The sequence below is a fragment of the Macaca nemestrina genome, chromosome 13 (assembly GCF_043159975.1).
Source record: "Macaca nemestrina isolate mMacNem1 chromosome 13, mMacNem.hap1, whole genome shotgun sequence".
In the NCBI taxonomy this organism is placed as follows: Eukaryota; Metazoa; Chordata; class Mammalia; order Primates; family Cercopithecidae; genus Macaca; species Macaca nemestrina.
In genome coordinates this window covers 7,517,791-7,535,986 of record NC_092137.1, presented here as the reverse complement: position 1 = coordinate 7,535,986, position 18,196 = coordinate 7,517,791, and the positions used below count along the sequence as shown (strand labels likewise).

Genomic DNA, 18,196 nt, shown 5'->3' with positions numbered 1-18,196 from the left:
GAAACACAAATCAAGCAAACATTTCCCCTCAGACTTCAAGTTTTAGAGCAGAAATTCCAAACAAGAGTCAGATCATTGAAAGAGGAGAAAGAGATTTCTCGTTGTGGCCAGGAGAGCCTACCCTCCTCTCTTTTCTTTTCTTTTCTTTTCTTTCCTTTTTTTTTTTTTTTTTTTTTTTTTTTTTTTTTTTGAGATGGAGTCTCACTGTTGTACAGGCTGGAGTGCAATGGCACAATCTCAGCTCACTGCAACCTCTGCCTCCCAGGTTCAAGCGATTCTCCTGCCTCAGCCTTCTAAGTAGCTGGGATTACAGGCACACACCACCAGGCCCGGCTAATGAGCCTGCCCGCCTCTCTAGCGCAGCCCTCAAACCCTCTCTTAGGCACCCATTATGCAGCTGTACTACGCTGCAGGCCATTCCCCAGGTACAACCTGCCTGGGATGATATCCCAGGTGCATGCCAAATAGTCTCCTTTTCGTTTGTCCTGTCAGCTCATCTTTCCTTTAACATAGGCAGTACTTAAGAAATTCCCTGCCTGCTGTTTGATTATAGTAAAATTATATAAAATATGTTTGTTTCCTTCACTAGAACATCTATTTTATATATATATTTAAGAAACATTTATAGCATTTATCATGTACAAGCCATTCTTCAAAGTGGTGTACATTAAAGAGCTCACTGAATTCCCCAGCAGCCCTGCAGTTTAGGGATGGTTGCTGTCACCATTCCACAGATGTGGTAACTGAGGCCAACAGAAACAAAAACACCCAGCATCACTCAGTGAGAGGGTGGCAGAGTCAGCACCCTTGGTTTGGGTGCCAGTCTGGCTCCAGAGTTCAAGCTCCATTGCTGCACTCCGAGCAGCCAGAGGACAGGGGGACCACCCTACAACTTTTAATTTATTCCTCACCTATTCTTTGCCAGTTCAATAAATTCCTATTGATCAAAACATTGGTGGCAATAAAGCCTATGCAGGCACATGATAATATACATGTGTAGGTTTGCAGTGGTAGTCACCGTGAGGGCAATTTCAGAATGGACATTTTATACCAGTCAATAATTTAGGCATAGTAAGACGTGACACAGAAACACCGTGGAATAAATCAGGCAGACATCATTCAACCCATTTTACAGATGAACAAAGTCTTATAGATCAGGTATATAAAAGAATCTGATAATCAAATAGCCCCCTAAACTTATATTTTAGAAAGATGAAATTTCACATGTGATTTCCAGGTTCAAAAGAAAACAAGTGATTACAAAAGCAGCCAACGTTTGATTTACGTCTGGAGGACCTGAGTACATTTTAAAAAAAAATCTATCCAGAAAGCTGCTGAGCGTAGGAAACCCAGGAGAATATATTCTAAACTAATGCCCCAGAACATAGAGAGGTGACAGCTGCATTGTCTCATCCTAGACAAGGAACAGAGAATTGTACTTAGCTACGGTGTGGAGAACACAGGTGCACCTGTAAAGCCCTGGAGAGGTGGCTGTAAGTGGCTCCCACTAACATACCTTCTTCTGAAAGGAGGCAGAGAAATGCAAGTGTACAGGACCCAGAAGGGAAGATGTCCACTTAATGATTCTGAACTGACAAGATGCTGGCTGGGTGTTGGTCAGGTAGCCACACATCACGTGGTTTTCTGTTGAGCCTTTGCTTTCAAAAGGGGAAAGCAGCAACTCGTCAACTCCTTCATTCACTAACATAATCTTACCCTGGAGCTGAAATCAAAAATAAAGAAAATTCACTGAGTTCAGAGTCTTGACTCACAAAGCCAAAGAGAGCCAGTTTCTGATTCTGCATGCTTATATGTTTCCCTTGGTAGTTAGTGAGGACACATTAAAACTTTGACAGAAGCTGAGAATGATCATCTTGCAGACTTACCTAACTGGAAAAGCCAGAGCTTGTCCTTGCCCTCTGGGGAGCATTTAATACCTCACAACATAGTGTTTTATTAGTAAAATAGGGATTGTACCATTTTACTATAGATCCTAAGAGATATCGGTTAGATCGAATATGATAAAATTTCCATAGCACTTTATAAACTATGAAGTTTTGCAAAAATACAACAAATTAGAGCCACTTGTTTCAAGACTTTTCCTCTGCAAATTGATGACATGTGGAGCAGATACTAAGATAATGATGAATCTAGAAACGTCTCACTGGATACTAAGCTGGAAATGTGCTGATCACATAGAGACCTATGGAGGATTCAATGGAGAAAAAAAAAACATTGAGAAACGACCCTCTGTCCCTTTGTGAACTACCAACTTCATGCAAATTAATACAGCCCCAACAATCTATAAATGCAGGAGACACAGGCAACCTTAGCTAGATACCTATCAACTGGCTTTAGATTGATATGAAGATAAAAGACTGAAATCAAAGAAGCTCCATCTTCAGATCCTGGAACAGAAACAAACCACAGCTTTAAAAATTGGTGAGCTAGCACCACTGTGGTTCCCTGTTCAACCCTGGAGGATTTAATTGAAGGAGCCCTTCTGTATGATTGCTGTCCTACCTGAAGTCTTAAAACCTCTGATATTTGTAAATAGCTGAATTAACATAATGATATATATTAATGGTATATAAAATTTACTATAATGGTAGCAGTCATTATCATCTGTGCTTGGCTAATCCTTCATATTCACCTTCGCATGCATTTTGATTGGGGAGCCTCCCCAGATACAGGTGATGTAAGACGAGCCATTGGACACGTGAGCCTGATGCCATCCCAGACACCTGCTGTGCCCCAAATGCGCTGGGCCAACTGGGTATATGTACGCAGGGCGAAGGTAGGTTCCTCTCCAAGAAGGCTCAACTACAGGTAATATGTTGATTTCGTTGCAAATCTTTTAGTCCCCTGAATTAGGTGGTGATAGAGGCTAACATGTAAGGAAGTGCATTTTCTGCAGGGTTTCCAGGAGCCTTGAACAGAGCACAGGTGAAGAGAGGATGGGTTATGCAGGCGCCGGCCACACAGCTGTTCCCAGGGACCCTTTAGGAGCGCTTGTACCGGCCACAGGAAACAGCAAAGGAACGGCAGCTGAATCAGGAAAAGGGGGTGAGTCCTTGTTTTCCACTCCCTTCTGCTCCCCTCTACTCCAGCCCCACACAGACTGCAGAGCTGGCCCTTTTCCTTCAGGGCACCCAGGCTGAAGGCAGCTCCATGTTTGTTTTTTAAGCTCTCTCCCTCTTTCTCTCAGTTTGCCTCTCTCTCTTTCTCCCTCCATCTCTTTCTCTGTCTTGCTCTGTCTCTGTCTCTCTCTTTATCTTTGTTTCTTTCTCCTCTTCTTTCTCTCTTTCTCTCTCTTCCTCTATCTTTCTGTCTCTGTCTCTTCTTTCACTGTTTCTCTCTGGTGCAGCTTTTTAAGTCTTGGACACTTCTGTAACGGTCACTTCACAGCGTTGTGTTCCTCTAAAGTCCTCCTACTACATCTTAGGATCCAATATTTCATCACGCTATAGTTTTATTTTTCCTTTGAAAGTATTTTAACAAACATGCAAATCTAAAATTACTCCAATCTCAATTATCATGAAGCTGCTAAAAAAAATCCACCAAGAACAATAAAAACAAGTTTCTTTAAAGATGTTTAAGGACTAATGAATGTTTTATAAAATACTTGTCAGGATGAATCTTATTTCTTATTTTACTTATTAATCCGGAAGAGGGGGTGCACTGTGTCATTTCTAAGTTTGCAGACAAGACTAAAAATGCTGTTGAATAGAAAGACGTCAAGCTGACAGGGATAGACGGCAGCAGGAGGATTGCTCCAGGCTGGCTGAGGGCGTGGGAAGTGGCAGATGAGTTTCAGTGTGGGTTAGTGTGGGGACACCGTGGGGAGAGTCAGTTATAAAATGATTATCTCCCAGCCATCAGACCCATGACACAGAAAACACCACTTCAAGACATCAGGAACTAGGATCTCAACATACAAATATTAGGACCCTATTAACAGGGTTCTATAATTTACAAAAAAAGCTGTGTGTGTGTGTGTGTGTGTGTGTGTGTGTGTGTACACATACGTTCAATAATCACTGTAAACCATTTCAACCATTGTGGAAGACAGTGTGGCTATTCCTCAAGGATCTAGAACTAGAAGAACCATTTGACCCAGCCATCCCATTACTGGCTTTATACCCAAAGGATTATAAGTCATGCTGCTATAAAGACACATGCACACGTATGTTCATTGTGGCACTATTCACAATAGCAAAGACTTGGAATCAACCCAAATATCCATCAGTGACAGACTGGATTAAGAAAATGTGGCACATATACACCATGGAATACTATGCAGCCATAAAAAAGGATGAGTTTGTGTCCTTTGTAGGGACATGGATGCAGCTGGAAACCATCATTCTCAGCAAACTATCGCAAGAACAGAAAACCAAACACCACATGTTCTCACTCATGGGTGGGAACTGAACAATGAGATCACTTGGACTCAGGAAGGGGAACATCACACACCGGGGCCTATTATGGGGAGGAGGGAGGGGGGAGGGATTGCACTGGGAGTTATACCTGATGTAAATGACGAGTTGATGGGTGCTGACGAGTTGATGGGTGCAGCACACCAACATGGCACAAGTATACATATGTAACAAACCTGCACGTTATGCACATGTACCCTAGAACTTAAAGTATAATAATAAAAAAAAAATCACAAAGAACTTTATATGTACATTATATAAAAGTGAGTTAGGTTAATGATGTGGTTACAATTCCATGGCTATTTAATGATTAAATATTAGACGTTCTTCTTGATCTCAAGCACTTAGAGCCCAGAAGAGAAGTCACACATAAAACCCATGTAGGACAGTTTCTCTTGCGCTGTTTCAAACAAAAAGGTTGACTGCTATACAGCATCAGAAATCCTTCAGAAGGAACATAGTAAAAGAATATTGCGTAAAACAGGACTTTAAAACTTAACATTGCATATACCTTACAAATGTTGTTGAAAATGTTAAACATTGTATTACATGATGTCCTCCTTAGGATTTTAGTGCTATATATAGATTTGCCTGTCTTGGATAGAAAAGAGAGAACATTTTCCTCTTTTTTATGAATCTGTGAATTTTATAACTGCTCTTTTTTTTCCTCTCTGTGTTAATTTCTAGAAAGTAAAGAGTCAATATGAGTAGCAAGTTCGGGGGGACCTTACAGAAGAAAGTAAAGATACTTTATCATAGACTTCCCCAGTTTAATTTAATCTGAACCAGACGCCACACGCCTAACAGTCCATGCAACAAGCCATGGCTACTTCAGTTCCGTGGGCAGTGCTCACACAGGCCTCCATGTGTCCACACAGGACACAGCTTGCAATCCAATCTGCCTTATTCTTAGAGGCATTCTCTTATTTTCAGATCTGTCCCTGTCCACCCTCTGCACATAGCTTTGCTTTAGTTTCCCTGTCCACCATCTACACATAGCTTTGCTTCTGTTTCCCTGTCCACCCTGTGCACATAGCTTTGCTTCACTTACTTTGGCTTTGATCTGTAACAGTTTTGAGACATCTGGTCCCTCTCACCCTTTAGCATATTCCACTCTTAGCTGCCAGGCCCAGCCACACACAAGGGGATGTTTGCTGAGGTGAGACAGGGAGCAGCTCTTTTAAGTTTCTCTTCAAATTGTCGCTGTAAATGGAGTCATGGAATCATAGAACCATGATTCTATGTTTCAATGGAAGCCAGTTTAACTTCTTAAATAATGAATGATCAGGCACAATTTGTGATATAACTCAAAGAAAACATTTATTACTGGGATATGGAGCCAAACAATTTGAGGCAAATATTTATTTCTTCCATAGGTACATACTATTATGTATGCTATTTATAGGGGATCGAAAGTGTGTCCTTGATCCTTGAGTGTGTTTGCTGGAAAGAATGAGTCATCCCCAAGGAAAGATCTTTCAAGGAAATGACAGATTCATGCTTGCCATATGAATAAACTTTCTACAAGTTTCTATCTCTCTATCATCTATAAATAACACTTTCCCCACTTAATGTCAGACATCCTACAAATTTTTAAATGAACTTGTATATTCTTTATTGACATTGTCTCATCAGAATAAAGATAAGTTTTTACCCATATACAACTCAATATCTGGTACACTTTATCTGTAAATCAAGTGTTTGTTAAGAAACCCAGATTGAGTTCAATCATCTTGATTGCTTTGCTTGACCTTCTCCAGTTTTCTGAAGACAGGTTTGTGAAGTGAAGAATTTGCAATAAAATGGTCAATATGTAAGTATCTATATAGTTGAGTGATATTATTCAAAATTGAGAAGAGTTCCTTGGATTTTGTTCAAAATACTTTACAGTTAAGGAAACTAAGTAACTTATGCTAAGACATACAATGAATTTATGGCCCAATAGAAACTCCCCAATCAGAAACTCAACACCTGCATGCCAGTGGTCCTGGTATGGAATCTTTTTCCTGAGAGCATCTCATAGATTCTAATTTGGAGGACCCATCCTTTTCTCCAGAAATGAATTTAATAATTAAGCTGGGTATGATTAGCTCCTGTGATGTGTTTCCTGTCTCCCAGAACTCACTGCACACTGTTCTTATGTCTGATCTCTACATAAACAAAATTTGGAGGAAAATGTCATGTGAAATTTGAAAACATGACCAAGTGGCTTTGAATATAATCTCTTGAAGGAAAAGATGATGCATTTTTTCCTTGAATGCAGACGACCTTCAAAGCATGACAGCATTCTCATGTGAGATCATCACAAGGACCTGTGAGTTCCTCCTTCTTAACTGCTGCAACAAGAATCCCTTCCCTATGTTTCTATACTGCAGAGTGACTATTTCTTACTGATTAAAGCAAAAACCATTTAGTACGCATCCCACCTCCTTTTGACACAAGCTTTCCTATCTCTTGATTACTCCTTCTGAGAATCATGTTTCTCATACGAGGCTGCTTTCATTTCCTTGAGGGAATTGCTTCATTTCTTCATTGAACCACTTGTCTTTACTGGAAACAACAGTCAACAAAAGGATCGGACATGCAACTCCACACAGACCAATGCTGTGGTCCCGTCCTAGACTTTGAAGTCTGAGCCAAGTAGCAGACAGCACAACCACTGTGAGAGGTACTTGAATCCAGCAGAGTGCTCACATGAGAGGGTTGCTGTGGCTGACAAGGCTCTAGGCATTCCCTGGCTCCTCATTATTTTACGCCTAGTTCTCCAGCTGTTCTGTAGATTTACTGAGCTAGTCAATATCTTTCCCTCACTTCCCCTTTTGCTTAAGTTACCTAATTTTGGTATCTGTGGCTTGCAACCCAAACAACCCTAACTGATAACACTGCTCTAGTCCAGAACCACACCACCCCTGGACATGGAGCACTGCAGCTTCCAAACGGATCATCTGGCCTTCAGTATCTCATTTTCAGTTCATTCCTGTATATTGGTCTTCACCGACATCACTCGTAACATGATACATCCTGATGAAATCCATGAGGGCACAGAGGAGAGGCACGAAACCATTCCTAGATACTTCTGGAAGGGCTTCCACTAGGAAAGGAGGTCTGGAGACACAAAAACTGAGAGAGAGTTGATGGGAGACCATGGTTGATGGGGACTGCATTTGGGAAAATGGTGGATGCAAAGAGAAAAAGATAAACCTCTAAGCACCAGAGGTAAGAGAAGATGGGACTGAAAGCAGTTCTGTGTGACAGTGCAGCTCTGTGAGACCTGGTGAGGGTGCTTGTCCTTATGCTGAGAACAATGGGGAGCCACTAAAAATCTTTGAGCAGAGCAGAAACACCATCTAATTGGCACTTTGAAATATACATAAGAGTCCAGAAATGCAGTCGAGGATGTCAGGTTAGTGCAAATTTCCATAGCAGCATTCTGGGGGCCACACTCACGGTCATTGCTTCCAAGTCTTTCTCAGTTTCTCTTTTCACGTATACTGTTTAAATGCTGGATTTCCTCTCCTTTTCCCACAGCATTCATTATTTCTGGGCAACCTAATACAAACCTGCACTTAACTTTCCATGTATTATATTAATTGTGTATGTTCTTTGTCTTTCTTTTTAGTCCAGTCTCTCACCTTCTCGCCCCCCTTACTCTAAACAAATTATTTGGCTTTCTCAATATATCATGAGCATTTTTGCACCCCTATACATTTCTAAGTCCTCTTCCCACTGTGTAGAATGTTTTCCTCACCCTTCTTTACCAAATTCAACACTACCTAAACCCTCCTCAAAGTTTCAGACCTTTACCTCTAACTGCCTGCTCCACATCTCCATTTGGGTTTCACAGATGCCCATAATTCAACATTACAAAAATAACTTCATTCTTTTCCTACAACATCTGTTTCTTTCTGTTTCCTTATCACAATGAAAGTTCCAAAACCTCCCAAGCTATTTGAGTGAGAAATCTTGGCCTTACCCTTTTTCTCCTTCAGTTTCCCTTGGTGTAACCTAAAAACATTGAATTAACCAACAAATCTGATAGGTTTTATTTTTTAAAAAATACTGGCTGGGCGCGGTGGCTCACGCCTGTAATCCCAGCACTTTGGGAGGCCTAGGCGGGTGGATGACCTGAGGTCAGGAGTTCGAGACCAGCCCGGCCAACATAGTGGAACCCCATCTCCACTAAAAACACAAAAAATTAGCTGGGCATGGTGGTGCACCTGTAATCCCAGCTACTCAGGAGGCTGAGGCAGGAGAATCACTTGAACCCTAGAGGTGGAGGTTGCAGTGAGCTGAGATCCTGCCATTGCACTCCAGCCTAGGTGACAAGATCTAAACTCTGTCTAAAAAACAACAACAACAAAAAAAAAAAACTTAATATACCTTCTCTCATGGTATTGCTTTAGTTAAGGCTGATATTTTTTGACTCATATTACTGCAGTCATATTCTTAGTAGTCACTCCGTCTTCACCACTCACAACTTTAAGATGTATCCTTCCCGTGACTTTCAGAGTAAATACTTACAATTAAAAATATGATTAAAATATTTCAATAGCTCTCTATGGTCATAGTAATGTCTAAATGTCTTAGTGTACTATATGTTTACATAGAGTACACTGAGTCTAAATGAAGTTGATGGCTTAGTGTTCTAAGCATCATGTATCAGATGACATGTTGGGGTTCTAAGCAATGGTATTTGTTCTTTGTCTATCTCTTCAGTCCAGTCTCTCACCTCCCTTACTCTAATCAAACTATTGCCTTTCTCAATAGATTGTGATCATTTTTGCACCACTGTGCATTTGTAAGTGCTCTTCCCTCTGCTTAGAATGTTGTTCTCTCCATTCTTTACCTTTAACCTTCCAGTAAAGTGTCCTCTTCTCCCTTTTGGGGGGTTATAGCCTTTGTCTGGGTTCAAAATGCAACTTGCTTTGACCTCACCCTTATAACATCTGATTATAGCTAATTGCATGGGGCCCATGCAGGTAGAAGTGGCTTAAGGTCAGGGACTCTGCCACATTCCTCTTGTTCCTCCCATGGCCTTTCTGACACTCAGGAAATGTTGGTGAACCATGATCTCTATGTAAAGGGAGAGGTGAAACATTACCTTGGTCAGCAGTGTAGCATCGTATGGCTTACAATCTTTTAAGTGAATCATTTGCTATACTAACATTCTCTTTATATATTTTTAATGAAATCTGTAGATTTACATTTATTTTTTCTTATGGTATTAGTTCTGCCACAATGAACAGTTCTATACAATTTGAATATTTTTCTTTAAAATCTTAAGTCTGACTTTTCAAAAGAAGACATACATGCTGCCAATAATCATTTAAAAATCTCAACATCACTGATCATTAGAGAAATGCAAATCAAAACCCCCATGAGCCCATGAGATATCATCTCACACCAGTCATAATAACTATTATTAAAAAGTAAACAAACAAACAAACAAAAACACACACACACAAAAAAAAACACATGCTAGCAAGGTTGCAGAGAAAAAGGGATGCTTATACACTATTGGTAAGAATATTCAACCATTGTTTAAGACAGTGCGATGATTCCTTAAAGGCCTAAAAACAGAAATAACTGTTCAACCCAACAATCCCATTGCTAGGTATATGCCCAAAGGAACATAATTCTTTTTATCATAAAGATGCATGTATGTGTATGTTAATTGCAGAACTATTCACAACAGCAAGGACATGAAATCAACTTAAATGCCCATCAATGGTTGACTAGATAAAGAAAATGTGGTAAATATACACCATGGCATACTATGCAGTTATTAAAAAGAATAAGATTATGTTTTTTGCAGGAACATGAATGGAGATAGAGACCATTATCCTTAGCAAACTAACTTAGCAACAGAAAACCAAATACTGCATGTTCTCACTATAAGTGGGAGCTAAATGATGAGAACACACGGACACATAGAGGGGAACAACACACACTGGGGCCTATCGGAGACGGGAGGGAAGGGGAGGGTAAAATCAGGAAATATAACTAATGGGTACTAGGCTTAATGCCTGGGTGATGAAATAATCTATACAACAAATTCCCATTAAATAAGTTTACCTATATAACAAACCTAAATGTGTACCCCTGAACTTAACATAAAAATTAAATTAAAAAAAATAATGATCCTTAAAGAAAACTTACAATAGCAGAATCTGTAGTCAGCAAATTCTGATGAGGCCACAGATAATTTAAATAAAAGTAAAATGATCCTGAAAAAAATATTCCAGTCTGGAACTGATAAAACTGAGGAAATACATTCACAAATGAGAACGGTCTAGTCTATGCTGACTGATTCATCAGCCTATTTGACCATCCCTCCCCAAAGTTGTTTTCTTAAATACAAATGTGGCCTATTTTTGTGGAACATTAATAAAACAGAGGGTTTTAAAAAGTAAACAAAAAGTGGAATTTTGCTCCCCTAGAAGTATTTTAGTAATTATAAAAAATCTAAGCAAAGACAGGTATAATTTAGGCAAAAAAAAATTTCTTCATTTTTCGCTTATATGTTACACATTTTACAACATGGCTAATTTGAAGTGTGTCTTTTTTATGCCACTAAAGTATGTTTTAGTAAGTACTTTCTGCTGTATTTATCTTTCCGAGTTATCCGATGAAATAAAGCATTTGAAAGTGATTTGTAAACTTTGCAGAACTGTATACATATCAAGTACTTTTATAATACTAGCAATCAGTCATTAATTACTATCTACTACATGTGTAAGTTGGCATGCTCAATATAAATACAGTTTAGATTTAAACATCCTGATCTCTGTTTTTACATAATTTGCAGACAATTTTGGAGAAACCAGTCAGAGAAATGATAAACTATCAACACAACACAGAATATAGTGGGGACCAAAGGGCTGGTTCAGCCATGTCAGGAGAGTTCAGACCATGGGAGCGTCAGTTATGACTGCTTTCTCAAGGAAGTAGAATTAGAGCTTCTGGCCTTCACTGATGAATGGAATATATAAAGTAGCCTTTTTTTTTTTTTTGCATTTGGATAGAAATTGTAAGATGACCCCCAACATCCTGCTGTTTGGTGTCTACACCCTGAATACTCTCCTGTCCTTGAGTGTGGAGGGAATTCTGATTAAAAAGGATGCCACTCCCATGATTAAGTTCTATCGTAAGGCAAAGGTGATGAGATTTTGCAAATGTAATTAAGGGCCCAAATCAGATGGGACCTTAATCAAATGGGAGATTATGCTGGGCGGGCAGGACACAATCAGTGAAAGCTTTTGACAAAGGGACTGGCCCCTCCCTCAAGAGAGATGCTCCCCTGCTGGCCTGGAGGAAGCAACCATGAGTTCTGCAGCCACATGGAAAACGAATTCTGCCCACAACCTGCGGGAGCTTGGCAGCAGACCTTTTCCCATGAATCCTCTAAAGAAAAAGCGTTTTGGCTGATATTTTGAGCACAGTCTTGTGAGACTCTGAGCAAAGAACCTGGCTAAGCTATGCCTCGCTTCCTGTCCCACAGAAATCATGAGATAATAAATGCGAATTGCTAAGTTTGTGATAATTTTTTATGTAACGGTGGAAATCAAATACAACAACTATTCCACTAGATTCTCCAATTTATACCTAAAAACTCATCTACACCTACCATTTGGGGCTTCGCAAGTCACTGTTCTCTGTGGCATCCTTTGCTGTCTGAGCTGTTCAGAGGCAGGGGGAAAGGAGTCACTGTCAATCAAATTTTGTGAAGAGTGAGCACTCTCCACTGGTAGATGAGAAAGCTGATGGCCCAGAGGAGATCCTACAGAACACAGTAGAGATTTGCCAGCATACCTGAGAATCACAAACTCCATCGCTGTAAGAGACCACCAAGCTCATGATCTGATTCTCTCAATTAGACCCCCAGAGGCTCCTGGTGGTACAGCTAGCTCCTGCAAGAGCTGAGAGAGGAGCCCAAGTCTTCTGACAGCCAGGCCAGTGTTCTTGACACTAACTTGACCTCCACTGAGTCAAGGCAAGGTTCCACCCAATAAACCATGATTATTATAGTCTCAACTCCATGGCATCTTACTAAAGTTCAAAAGAGCAACATGAGAAATTATCCAGTTTTCTCTGCCTTTATCACAGAGGCAGGTTTTTTTTTTTTTCATGATAAATTAGTAGTAACTCTCAGGCACATTTGGCAAGCCAAAGAAAAATGGATTTTTTACAATGCATTGAATAAACATCTTCTGCTTGAATATCTCCTATACTTCACTGACTTCAATACAGTAGAAGTTTATTGACGTATGTACTGCAAGCTATGTTTGAATGATTGCTTCATATATTATGCTATGCTACATTACATCGTGTTCCTTTTCTGCTTCCATAGCCCAGAGACTTATTGGAATTAGTTGTTTCAGACTCATAAAATATACATGACTTTAAAAAAAAAAAGATTATCATAGCAAGAATTTCACCAGTCTTTTGAAGCTGCATCCTTGATTATTTGTTGAAATTCATTTCATTTTTCTATCATTATCCCAGTGCATGTTAAGTCCTACCATCGAGTATAAATGTACAATCTGCTCAACGAGGCAGTTTGTAATAAGCTAGCATGAAACAACGTTTTCAGTGTTATGGTTTGTTGACTTTTTTTTTTTTTAAGAAACTAACATCCATAAAGCAGAAAGTTTGTTTGAAAGTGTGAATTCTAAAATGAGCCTTTTCTTAAAGCAATTCCATCTAAAACTTAACTAAACTGTCTTGTCTTTATCAATAAACCATCTCCATTCCACATGGTAGACATTTTTAACAGGAAGATTTATGAGATTGTTGAAGCAGCAGGGTTGAGGAAAAAATGCACAGAAATTGGAGGCTGGAATCAATGTCTGGGTGTCCTGTTTGCCCTTCCAGATCCTCCGTCCATCCCCTTCAGTCTGCAGCATGCCAGAGGCCCATGGGCACAGACTCCTTTGCCTTCTGCAAGCGATCAAGGATGGGGGCGGGGTTGTATGTTCAGCTCTCCTGATGCAGATGACCACAGGTGCTAACTTTCTTCTAGAGTCAGGGCACTCCTTCCACATGATGCCCCCTCTCGGTCTCTGCTGCAGGGTGGTGATAGCGTCTCACTCCTGGTCCTGCTTCATCTTTGTTGTTTTCCCTAAATACTACACGTCATTGTAAACAATGTGTTTTTAAACCCTCCTCCATACCAAATTTGAATGTGCCAGTTGTGTTTTTGCAGAGACCCATGATTGCACAATTACGGTACTTGGGTATGTCATTTACATTACTTGGTGCCTGTAATCTTCTTTTTCCTTTTCTAAAACTTAGGGGGAAATATTCCTGCTCAAATTGCTTCATGAGCTTATTAGTGTATAAAATGTGAAAATACACAGTTGAATGACTTTAAATACTTAACATTTTCATTCAATCCATGTACATGGAAGCCTTTGTTTATGCAAGACATTATAAAAAGTCATGATGCAAGAATGCAAAAATGAGTTAGGCATCATCTCTGCAAACTGGTAACTATAGTGGAAGGCTATGGTGAAAACCAAAGCTGATACCAACAATTTGACATGCGAGTTTAGTGTAGCTAAAATTGGGGGAGGTAGGGGTGATGAAAGCTTCCGCAGAAGATGTCTTTTGAACCGGATATGAAAGGATGTATGAAGTTTGATGCCAGGATGGAATTGCTCATCGAGGATGACAGAGTCATGCACAGGAGCAAGAGATCTGGCAAAGCCTGACCATCACCTGACAGGGTCCAATGTGTTTTCTTATACCACAGATTTCTAAACGGGAGTCACGTTCCTAATGGGCTGTTCCTGCGGCTCTAGTTCAGAGGTTGTTTCTTCAGGTGTGATCCTGAGATCAGCAGCAGCCACCTCACTGGACACTCATCAAGAAAGACAAACCGTCTGCCAGCCCGTCCCTGACCTGTGGAACCAGAAACTCTGGGCTTGGGTGGAGCTCAGAGCCCTTGCTTAGCTTCGACCTCCTCCTCCAAACTGGGCATAACATCATCCACCTGGCAGGGCCATTGGGAGGATGACATGATATAATACTGCTGAAATGTGAAAGCAAAAGACTGCTTCTCTTTAGTGAAGCTCTATTCACTGTCGAGGCTTCAGTGTACGGGGGCGCATCCCACGGGCATTGTCTCCAGCTGCCCGGGTGGGTTTCGTTCCAGTACTACACTCTGCTTCAGACTTACCGAGAGCCATTCTCCATAGCAGGACTTTCCTATCCTCTATTTGGGAGATTCCTTGGTCAATGTCTGTGTCACTGAGTCTCACTGATTAGACAATAGGCCCCACGATGGGAGACACCTGGCTTTTTTTATTCCATTGGATACTTAATGACTATAGCACAGTATATAATCAGTAAATAGTTCTTGAATTAATGCATGAGAAGTCCCTGAAAATAGTCCCTGAACTTTTTAAATAATCATGCAAACAAGATCCAAAGAAATGTCACAAATATCTCTTAACTCCTTAAAAACAATTCCAGACACCTAGAATGGGCAAAGCAGTGTGCTAAGTCACCTTTCTCTTGAGATTGGTCACCAATAAATCGTGAAGGTGAGTGCCTGGGTCATTAAATATTGCCTCAGCCAGCCACTCTCTGCCATAATTTAACCACATTGTCCTGAGCTTGACCCTTCTGTCTTCATCTCTGTGCACCTGGGGCACCTTGCGGACTCTGACTTTAACTCTGGTACCCTTGCACCTGTTCTGCACCTGCCCCTCCACCCGGTTACTGGTTCTCTGTTCCTGAATTGTGAGGCTGCCTTGGGGTGATTCTTTCTGTTTTATCTTCAGCTGCTATGGAGCATTTTCTCTCTCTCATTCATATGTGTGTGTGTTTACAAACACATACTTATATTTCTTGTATGCAATGTGAGTATATATATAATGGCATATAGATACATAAAACATATATCAATATAGATAGGTATAAATATATATCAATAAAGATTTTTATTTCATGATGAATAAAAATATATATCATGTATATAATGTAAGTATGTATAATGGCATATAGATAGACACAAATATATATCAATAAAGATAGGTTATGTCCATGTTTGCTTTTTGTCTTCTGATAGTGGAAAAGGTATGACTTTCTGAGTCTATTTCTGTCAATTAGCAATTATCAAAAGGCATTTAGATGATTCAGCTATAACTGACTTCAAAATGCCAAATATGTTGCAGTCTGATTTCCCAATGCTTGAGAAATTGGGATGTGACAACAAACTGCCAGGACGATTGTCAGTTGCCCATGTCCTACTCTATGACAGCTGGACTTTGGTACTTCCCAGAAAAATACCAAAAGACATGGAGTCTGCAGAGGTCCTAGAATTCTTGGGGTGCTTAGTGCCTGACACAGTGCTTCTCAAAGTGTGGTCCCTGGACCAGCAGCATAAGCATCACCAGGGAACCTTTCAGAAATACAGACTCTGGGGCCCTACACCAGATCTACTAACACAGAAACTCTGGAGCTGGGCCTAGCAATATAATATCTGGCAAGATAAACTGTACCCACTAGGAGTTTGGGAAAAAAAAAATATATATATATATATATAAAAATATATATATATATATATATAAATGATTCTGATGCATACTGATATGCATCTCTAAATGATACTGATATGCATCTCAAAACCTCTAAATGATTCTGATGCATACTGATATGGTTTGGCTGTGTCCCCACCCAAATCTCAACTTGAATTGTATCTCCCAGAATTCCCACATGTTGTGGGAGGAACTCACGGGGAGGTAATTGAATCTTGGGGAATGATCTTTCCTGTGCTATTCTCGTGATAGTGAATAAGTCTTATGAGATCTGATGGGTTTATCAGGGGTTTCCGCTTTTGTTTCTTCCTCATTCTCTCTTGCTGCCACCATGTAAGAAGTGCCTTCCACCTCCCGCCGTGATTCTGAGGCCTCCCTAGCCATTCGGAACTGTAAGTCCAATTAAACTTATTTTTCTTCCCAGTCTCAGATATGTATTTATCAGCAGCATGACAATGGACTAATACACATACTTAAGTGTGTGAGCCACTGTCCTAGTGCAATATTTGATACTAATCGTGCACCAATATTATCTATGATCAAAGAGAAGAAGTTTCCTGCACATCTATTTCACCAAGTAGCTATACAGGGGTAAGAGATAAGCTGAAACCAGGGGCATGGTTTTGAGCCAATTATGATATTGATTCCATGGCTAATCATCCACCCTATAGAGGCACCATATGGAATACTGGGTCCATGTTTTTAAACAACATAAGGAGTGGATGATCCCAGGAGGGGGGTCACTGGGAGGCTCTGTGGTGTCACAGGTTGCACCCAGTTGCCTTTATGGCTGTATCAGTGTTCACTGCCTGACGGAAGGGCTGCTTGGGAAAAGAGTCAGAACTGGAAGTCTGTAGGATGCAGAGCCTTCTGCATGTATGCCCCCTGGTTCTCACTGGCTCCCATGACCCTGTGAGGTGGCAGAACAGTAGCAGCCATCTCTTATTCCATACTCCATTGACTTTCCTAATTGGTTGATAGAAAAATGAAGGCAAATCTAGGTTGCTATCAGAACCTCCCCCATCTTCCCACCCCCACCATCACCAGGCTGACAGCTTCCAAACCAGCCTTGGCTTTGGAGAGCTGTTGACTTCAGGGGTGTATTGGTCCATGCTGTCATTACTACAAGTAACTACCTGAAACTTGGTAATTAATAAAGAAAATGGGTTTAATTGACTCGCAGTTCCACAGGCTGTACAGGAGGCATGGCTGGGAGGCCTCAGGAAACTTACGATTATGGAGGAAGGTGAAGGGGAAGCAAACAGGTCTCACATGGTCAGAGCAGGAGAAAGAAAGGGGTGGCGGCAGTAGTGGGGGTTGTTACACACTTTTAAACAAACAGATCTCCTGGTAACTCTACCATGAGGCACACTAGAAGGATGGTGCTAAACCTTTAGAAACCACCCCCATGATCCAATCACCTCCCACCAGGTCTCATCTCCAACACTCAGAATCACCATTCAACACGAGATTTGGGTAGGGACACAGAACTAAACCATATCAAGGGTCAAGTAGGAAAAAACACATTTCCAATCAACATTAGATTCCTGAAGTCTCTAAACTTTCAAAAGGTAAACACCACTGAACTGGACTAGGGATTCCATTGCCAGCCACGAACACTCTTGCCCCTTGGGAACAGCACCCAAGGCAGGTAGACAGTGCATGCAGAGAATTATATCCAACTCAGAGGCTATGTATTAGTAAGGGTTCTCCAGAAAGACAGACCCAATAGTATACATAGAGCGATATACAGGAACTGTCTAACATGATTATGGAGAACCAGGGTGTCTGGCAGAGTGGCTCAGTCCATGCCCAAAGGCCTCAGAATCAAGGAAGCTGATGGTGTAACTTTCAGTCAGCACTGAAATTCACTGGGAATTTCAGCAGAAGGGAAACTGTGGCACTGCTGCAGGTCCTGGAGTCCAAAGGCCAGAGAACTTGGGCTTCTGATGCCCAATAGCAGGAGGAAAAAGTCTGTTCCAGCTCCAGAAGAGAGAGAGAATTGATCTTTCCTCTGCTGTTTCGATCTATTCAGGCCTCAGCCAATCCGAGGCCCACCCACATGGGGTGAGTGCAGATCTTCCCCTGTCCACTGATTCCAATGCCAATCACTCCTGGAAATGCACTCAAAGACACACCCAGAAGCAATGCCCCACCAGTTTTCTGGCATCCCTTAGCCCAGTAAAATGATCCCCTAAAATTGATCATCACAGAGTG

The 18,196-nt window shown here is 40.9% G+C and overlaps 1 long non-coding RNA gene across 1 annotated transcript; it reads left to right on the top strand.

Annotated features, from left to right (window-relative positions):
• Nucleotides 1-2,736: 2,736 nt before the first annotated feature.
• LOC105486542 (uncharacterized) lies at nucleotides 2,737-15,890 on the top strand. The gene is made up of 3 exons (XR_011612203.1): nucleotides 2,737-2,829; nucleotides 2,918-3,066; nucleotides 14,191-15,890. It is a non-coding gene; the product is annotated as an uncharacterized lncRNA (long non-coding RNA).
• Nucleotides 15,891-18,196: the final 2,306 nt, after the last annotated feature.